The following is an 8092-nucleotide window of genomic DNA, read 5'->3' on the forward strand; positions in this document are numbered from 1 at the left end:
ACACACACACACACACACAATATGTCCATGTTATTGTCCAGCGTAGCTTCTGAGCAGTGATGGCTTTAACAGCAGTTCATATGTTGACAGCTTTATAAGCGTTCATGATTTATGCACCTGATCCTTACTGAGATCAATATTTCATACATGACAAGACTTGTTTGTGACAGGAGGCTGACACTTATTACACCTTATATCATCCAAGTATAGCTCAATATAAGCTACAATATATACAGATTAATAAGTATATCCAAGCTATAGTATCAGTGTGTATCAGTATATTGATGTGACAGCTCTACATTTAATACTAAAACATCTTCTCATTTCTATTTTGATTTGCTCCGGACGTTGAAATTAGAGTGACAGGTTTCCCTTCATTCCCCCTCAGCTCTGCGGTTGCAGATTAGACGGCCATGCACTTGTAGCCGCCGATAAAACACGACAGTAGATTCCCACAGAGTTGTTATCTGCCCTGTTGGCCTGCAGCGCCTGCACACAGACCCTCCTGTGTTCTGCAGAATCTCAACAGTAGTCTGCAGCAGGTGGCACTCTGTGGAGTCAGACAAAATGTGGAAATGACTGGATTTGTTTTAATTGTTCTTTTTTAAAAGAGAAATGTGCACAGTGGAGTTTACGTGAGTAGTCAAAGCGTTGCCTTGCATGACCCTGAGTATGGATGAAGTAGCAGTGTGAAATCACAGATCCCAGCAACTGTTAGTTTCCATGGGACCCATGCTAACGTGCAGGGTGGTAGTGTTGTGAATAAAAAGAGGAGGGACCCTCCTTCCTTCATTCAGGAATGTGAACAAGGAGGAGGGTTGAACAGCGGATGCTTCTGCAAACACTCTGGGGCAGTTTTTTGGGGCTTCCCCTCAAACATGAATAATAAGTCCTTGGGTTGTGTTTCCAGGAGCTGCTTTGACCCCGTTACGGTCATCTGTGGAGGAATATAGGAGTCCTGAATGTGCCTTGATGAGCGTAGAGTTTCTAGAGTGGATCCTCCAGGTGTTTAGAAACTGTGTGGAGGGGTGATTTTGAAGTGTCTAAGGCCACAGCGACGGTGATGGATGTTTCTGGTGCTGGCTGATTTGAGTTCTGCTTTCTATACCTATAATTCAAAGATTTGTGATACAAAGAAGTGTCCTGTGAGTTGCGTTTAGAGGCCCCTTTGGCCTCAGATCTAGAAAGTAAGTTTTCTACTCTTTGCTGTTACTTGTATTTTTTGATCCAAATGTATGATGATGCTGTTTCAATGTGTGTTTTTTTCACTTGTTGTTACTTCTCTCTGTTTTCCCGAAACATGACCTTCTCTCTCCCTTACTGACAAGGGCTTGTAGGTTAATGTATGTCGATGTGATGCTGTCTTGGTGCAATGTAGAAATGTTTGGGAAATCCAGGACGCCTCGCTTAGCAAACAGCTTGTGAAACAGTCAGTGAGAAGATCCATTTTAAGGGATTCCCAAAGTAACCTGCTTTCAACATTTAAAAATATGTTACAGCTCTTTCAGTTTTAACTTAAATATGCAACACAGAGACCCTCTTTAAACTGCATCATCTCATTGGCTGTTTTTGACTTTACAATCATGTAGACCTCAAGAACTCAATGACTGTCGCACTGGATTTTTACGCTCTTTTTTTACACAGGATATATACTACATGCTCTGGTCTAACTGTATTTTTAATACTGCATGTGCATGCAAATGAGGAAATTATGACTATATATACATGACTTTATATAAATGTGCTCTAGTTGTGCTTTGGCGTACATGGCGGGTTGGGAGCAGCCGGGGTTGCCTCAATGTTCTTTTATTTCATTTCAACGGCACACTAGATTTAGCTTTTACAAACGTATAGTATACAGAGAGAAACGTCTCAAGTTTTTGTCATTTATACAAGAGGGTTCGGAAGTACCTGTGACTCGCTGCTGGCACGGACCAGTTTACTACTGTCACCGTCAAGGTCTCTTCATCCTTGTGTGTGTGTATTAACAGTTAGCCGGCCCCGGGAGAGTAGAAGCGGATGCTTGTGGAAAACGGATCACTAGAGGAGGCTGTGCTCTAAAGCCTCGCAGTGAGGGGAACAGAGCCAGCTGGATTTATGAAGAGGTCTGAAGTGTGAAGTCTCAGTGGTTCTTCCTCCAGCTGCATCCCAAACCCTCTGGTGAAAACACACAGGGGGCTTTAAAAAGATCATATTTTCCATCTGTGTCTAATCCGATGAGGCCAAATCCATGTGGTATTTATACAGTAATACATAAGAAGTGTATTTCTTATACCACATGTCGTATAATATGTTAACCTTGTTGTGGCCTATCCCCGCCTTGAGGTAACCAAAGGCTTGTTCAAGACTTGAGGCTGCTCTCCTCCCTGATGTGGCCGGCACAATATGTTGCATTTTATATCCTCTTGAAGCCTCTAAATGTAAATGTTTTATATATGTTTCCAGACTGTACACACAAATTGTAGATGCAACACATTCTCCAGATCTGTTCATGGACAGCACATTTGGTCACAGTTGGTTGTCAAATGTTCACACTACATTATCAGACATAAACTGGGAAGATGTAGGGTTGTTTGATGGGTAGCCTACTATTTCTGTGCTGAGGTGAAGCTCAGGATGTCCTTTCATAGGCAGTATCAGCTTTTGGTGCATTCAAAGCATTGAGGGAATGTCAAGGAATATTTCAATATATGCTTATAGGCTAATTTGTAGCACGCGACTTGCTGAGAGATAGATGAGAAGATGGAAAACCACAGCCATCAGCCGGGTAGCTTAGCATAAAGACTAGGGAAATAGGGAAACTCCACATAATATATGTCAGTTATTCACACAAACTATCTTGTTTAGGTAATCCATACAAAAAAGCAACTGTAAAAACTACATTTTCTTTTATGTTCAGGGATTTGTGCAGAATAATTCTTAGCTCGGGGATGGTGTCAATGGTCTGAGCCAAACAATAGCCAAACTCTCAGCAAGATAGCAAAATAACATGTTTCGCAAAATGTTGATGATTCTTATAATGGTTAGCAATTTTGTGGGGCCCGGTTGGACCGTCAGTGAAGGACAAGAACAGAAAGTATTTTAAACTGTTTGCAGATGTGACAGCCTACTCTTTCATACACAACAAAGGCAACATTTTCTAGCCTGATCTCCCTGAATTTGTCTTCTCCGATTAGTATCAATTACCTCGAACATCTCATCCTTAAAAAAAAAAGCCTGTTGCAAAATTGCATTTAGTTGAAGACTGCAGAATTATTAATGACACTACAGTGCTCTGATACTTCAAACGGTGTCTAAAAGGGAATTACTTGTCTCTCAAAGCCCTTCCTCACCACTGTGCTTGTTTTATATTTATGTGGAGAAAATGTAAAACTACGAGGTGAGCTACAAAAGTGTATTTCCTCTGGGCCATGAGGAGTAACAGTTTGGCTTCGTGGCTGCAGGATGAATGAGACAACATGTATCATTCTGCACTAAAAAAGGTTGAAGATGCCGGATGTTTTTATAAAATATCTTTCCTTTCTAATCCACCTTCCAAGAAACTGCAACATTAATGTCACTCTGCATCATTTCTTCAGGTGGAATTTATAAAGCAAGCTAAACTAAATATGTCAGCTTCAAACATTTGTTGCCTACGTTTTTATTTTTCATAAATACCTTTTGGGCAGAACTTCTGTTGCTGCACTCATGCGTAAGCTAAAATCACACAACCAAGGCACCTCCCCACACGCACACACACACACACACACACACGCACACACATACAGATACACAATATGAGTGAAAGTGGTGTGAAAGCCAACTGTGTTAGATCATGTCATTCGGGCAATATGTGCTCCTGTTGCTCAACATATGTCCCTGTAGCTTTAGGTCTAATCCTGTGATGATGTGAAGAACTCACTGGTGAGAGGCTGCTGGGTCAAACTCACGCCATCAAATGTGTGTGTGTGTGTGTGTGTGTGTGTACAGCAAGAGATGATGAAGTGTGTGTTTCACATGACCGCCCGAGGAATGTCCCATCTGCTCAATGTAGCATTCACACCTCCCCTGTTTGTGCGTTTGTGTGTGTGTGTGTGTGTGTGTGTGTGTGTGTGTGTGTGTGTGTGTGTGTGTGTGTGTGTGTGTGTGTGTGTGTGTGTGTGTGTGTGTGTGCGTGTGTGTGCGTGTGTGCGCGCGCGCGCGCGTGGGAATAGAAGCTCACTATGCATGTGTGTGTTCACCTTTACTCTGAGATCAAGCCATTCCTGCGGCCATAAATGCTTGTTTCAATGTGCAAGATGTCATACCTCATGCATTATCAACTAGTTCATTGACATAATAAAACCTCCCCATGCTGCTTTTTTCAGACCAGTCAAAGTGTGTGTGCTTCATTATCATAAACGCTGGCGTCTGCAGAGCTTTGCCCTCCATCAGATGATCAAAATTAAATGTAAGGAGTTTATGATGCGAAACATGGATTCAAATTGCATCTGGTTTGAGTTCACTGACATTTCACGTGATGCAGTTATTGTAGAGATGTGTGTCCAGGCATTAGTAACTTTGTCTGTCTGCTCTGTTGAGGCATTCAAGCAGCAGGTTGAGGTGCAGAAGAGCCAAGGCATCTGTGAGTCAAGCTCATAGAGGACGTTCAGTGGGGCGCAGGGAGCTGTTTATGTGTCCGTCTGTGTCCAAGACATTGAATAATTGATGAGGGCGATGAAAAACAGCACATGTACGAATGCTCCATCTGTGACCTCAGACCTCAGTTGATAAGAATCGTTACTGTCCATGAAATGAATAGCTTCCCTTTGCTTTGAGGGCGCAGGGGGTTCAAAGAAAGGTGGAGGGTACAGAGATAAAAACAGTCCCTTATGGGCCTGTTTTAATCAAGTAATATAGTGTTTTTGATCTGGAAAAACAAGATAAAGAGAGATTTATGTAGTGATAATACAGGCGGCGCTTGAACTTCAGAAGTATTGTTTAATTTAGGAGATATCATGGTTACTTGCTTTCTTGCAGAGAGTTAAAACTAAAACCTTTATTCTGCTCTCATGTGTACGTAGGCTATAGCTTTATGAGCTAAGCCTAGCATACAGAATGGAAACCGGGGAACACAGCTAGCCTGGCTTTGTCTGAAGGTAACAAAAAATGGCTTGCCAGCACTTCTAAAACTTTATAGTTTAAGTCTATTTATATTGCTGTGTAAAATATGAAGCTACATTCTGGTTAGCATTAAGATTTGAAATTGTAACAGCTAGTCTGGCTTTGTCTGTAAAAAATCTGATCATTTAAGCTGAAGTGTGTTTCTTGTCTATTGTTCTGAATATGACGCTACCACTGGAAGTTAAACATTCCTAGGCATGCGAAAGTCAGACACTTAACCCAACACTCACATTTAGTGAGATATAATGTATTCATTTGTGAGCTCTGTAGGGTCTGGTTAGAAAAGGCTAGGTTAGCTGTTTCCCTTGAGTCAAGTATTTGTGCTAAGCTAAGCTAGCTGTGCACTAGTTGTAGCTTCATATTAAACAAGCAGACTTAAGAGTGATACACCCTCAATGCCAGGGATGTTGGGAAGTCTTTCAGGATCATTTTCTGAAGTTGTTTTGCCTTCTAAATTCAAACACCAACTTAGCCATGTTTGAACTGAATGTTCTCTCTCTGCACATTCAAAACAAGGCCTGCTCCATCATACTACACACACAGACAGTTGTCACACATTCATGGGACTCTGTATTGTTTACTCACCACACAAGCACTTGCAATATTTCTGTTATATCACAAATATACTCTATTGCACCACTGATGTTTTCTTATATTCTTTTCCACAATATATTGAAATGGATTCTATGAGATTTTTTTTCTCGGAACACTGACTGTTACCTCCCGTACCAGTTATTTTTTTCTTATCCGATCTGTGTGTGTGTATAGAAACTGCCATTGCTCTTGTTATTAATCGTGTTTTATGACTAATTGCGTTGGTGCTGTTGTTGTTTTTGACTCTGTGTACAGTTAAGACCTTCTCCAGAGTTACCTCTGTGTGACTGGAAGGCTCTGGAGGGATCTGGTTGTAACTGAATAAAGATTTTTTGGCAGCTGTTTGTTAGCCAGTGTCACAGTGTCTTTTCTCTGCTGGGTTCAAAGAGCGCTTTGCTCCTTAACATAAATGTGAAAAATGCTCTCAAAAGTAAAAACTACTTCTGCAATATTACTTTTAAAATAGAATATCTGATTCCTTGTGATTTACCCTTTGTCTGTGCTTTTAAAATAATAGAAACATGTAAGTAATGTCTAAATGTAGTCCTTGATGAAAAGGGAGACATTTCATAATATTGAAACTTGAGGTAAATTAAAAAGAAAATGATAAAGGGTAAATTGTTTTGTGCAAATTGGTTCATGTTTTATTTTTTTCTCTTCTTATATGTCAGGGCTTGTTTTACCTCCTGCCTTTTTACCTTTCTCCCACCTATGTGATTGGGTGCCCCTGCCTGATGAGTTTCACCTGGTCCTCATCAGCCCAGCTGTCACCTGCCCCTCTTTATCACCCTCCTGTCCCACTATATTTAGCAGGTGTGTTTCCTCTGTTTCATTTCATGGTCAAAGTGTTCTTCTTCATGTTTAGCCGTAAATATTCTGCCTTTATCTGAGTGTAGTACATCAATTATAATTTTCCTCACTTCCTGTTGATTATGCGTTTGGGTCCACCTGCCCCCTATAACCTGGATATGGGGTCTTTTATAATTGTTTACTTGACGGATGAATATTTTTTTCAACATTAATTGTTGAAGAAGGACATACTTCAGCAACCTACTGGACAACCAGTAATTGACTATTCTCTGCCAAACATAATCCACTTTGAAGAGGACCTTAGCATTTCCCTGCAGACTTTGCTCACTTTTCTTTAAAATCCCCTAATATAAGAAGCCACTGAAATATGTTGATTAACTAGGGTGACCAGACGTCCTCTTTTGCCCGGACATGTCCTCTTTTTATGTCCTGTCCGGAGCGTCCGAGGGGGTTTTATAAATTCATGAAAACGTCCGGTTTTCACAGTTTTTCATGGGACCATTAAGCGTGTACTTAAATTGAATGGCGCTTTGCACAGAAGTCTACTGTAGTTAGACTTCCCCCCCAACAATCGCAAGTGCCCTCTTTTTCGCTACCTCAAATCTGGTCACCCTAGATTAACGACTAAATAAGCAACAACCAAAGGTAAAGTTGATCAAATATCTACTAAATATAATATTGACCAGTTATTATAAATACATGAGTCAGTTCAGCAGCAGGGATTCAATCTGCTGTGGTTTTGGAAGGAGAAAAATAAAGCCATCTGGTGTTGCCTTTGTTTTCGGCTGCCCTCTTGTGTTCAAATGAGGCGCTGCAGCTGTAGAGGTCTTGTTTTGACCTCAAAGGCATATAGTCACATGTTTGGACCTTCTGTGGATTAACTCAGATCTGTTTCCCGATATGAGACAAATTGATTTGTTAAAAAATGTAGTTGTGGCACTTACCTTGCATGTAAATACATCCTCATTTTCACCCTTACTGTTACAAAGACTCAGAACAAGGTTACTTCAAAAGGTATTTTTAATTAGAGTTTGTGTTTTTACTCCATGGTTCCAATTAAAGAACAAACAAGTGTGTCACTGTTTGTATGACTAAATGCAAATAATACCCTCACACCTGAGATAAAAGGCTGTAACAAAATCTCTCAGTGAACCAGGTCATGGATAGAAAGTGATGTTACATGAGGACATGGGATACTGTACTGTTAAAAATCCATTCCTGTCAACTAAGAGTAGCAAACACAGTTGTGTGGTGGTTGGTGAAAACAAGATCTTAACAGCAGAAATCCCTCTGCATGTATTTGCCATATTTGGGACACTGATTTCTAATGCCACCTGCTTCACCAATGATTAAATGGGTGTTGATTCACATTCATGTTTTGTGATTGAACACCAGCAGGGGAAGACTTGTACCAGGCTGGTCCTGCGCGACTGTAACGGGAGAACTGTTAGAAATGTGTTTGTGTCCTCCATCTGTATATCAGAGGAAACCTTGGCTGTGTTCAGAGCGGCTCTGTTAGCCTTTCAAGTGTTATTTTACCTTCATC

The sequence above is a fragment of the Eleginops maclovinus genome, chromosome 13 (assembly GCF_036324505.1).
Source record: "Eleginops maclovinus isolate JMC-PN-2008 ecotype Puerto Natales chromosome 13, JC_Emac_rtc_rv5, whole genome shotgun sequence".
In the NCBI taxonomy this organism is placed as follows: Eukaryota; Metazoa; Chordata; class Actinopteri; order Perciformes; family Eleginopidae; genus Eleginops; species Eleginops maclovinus.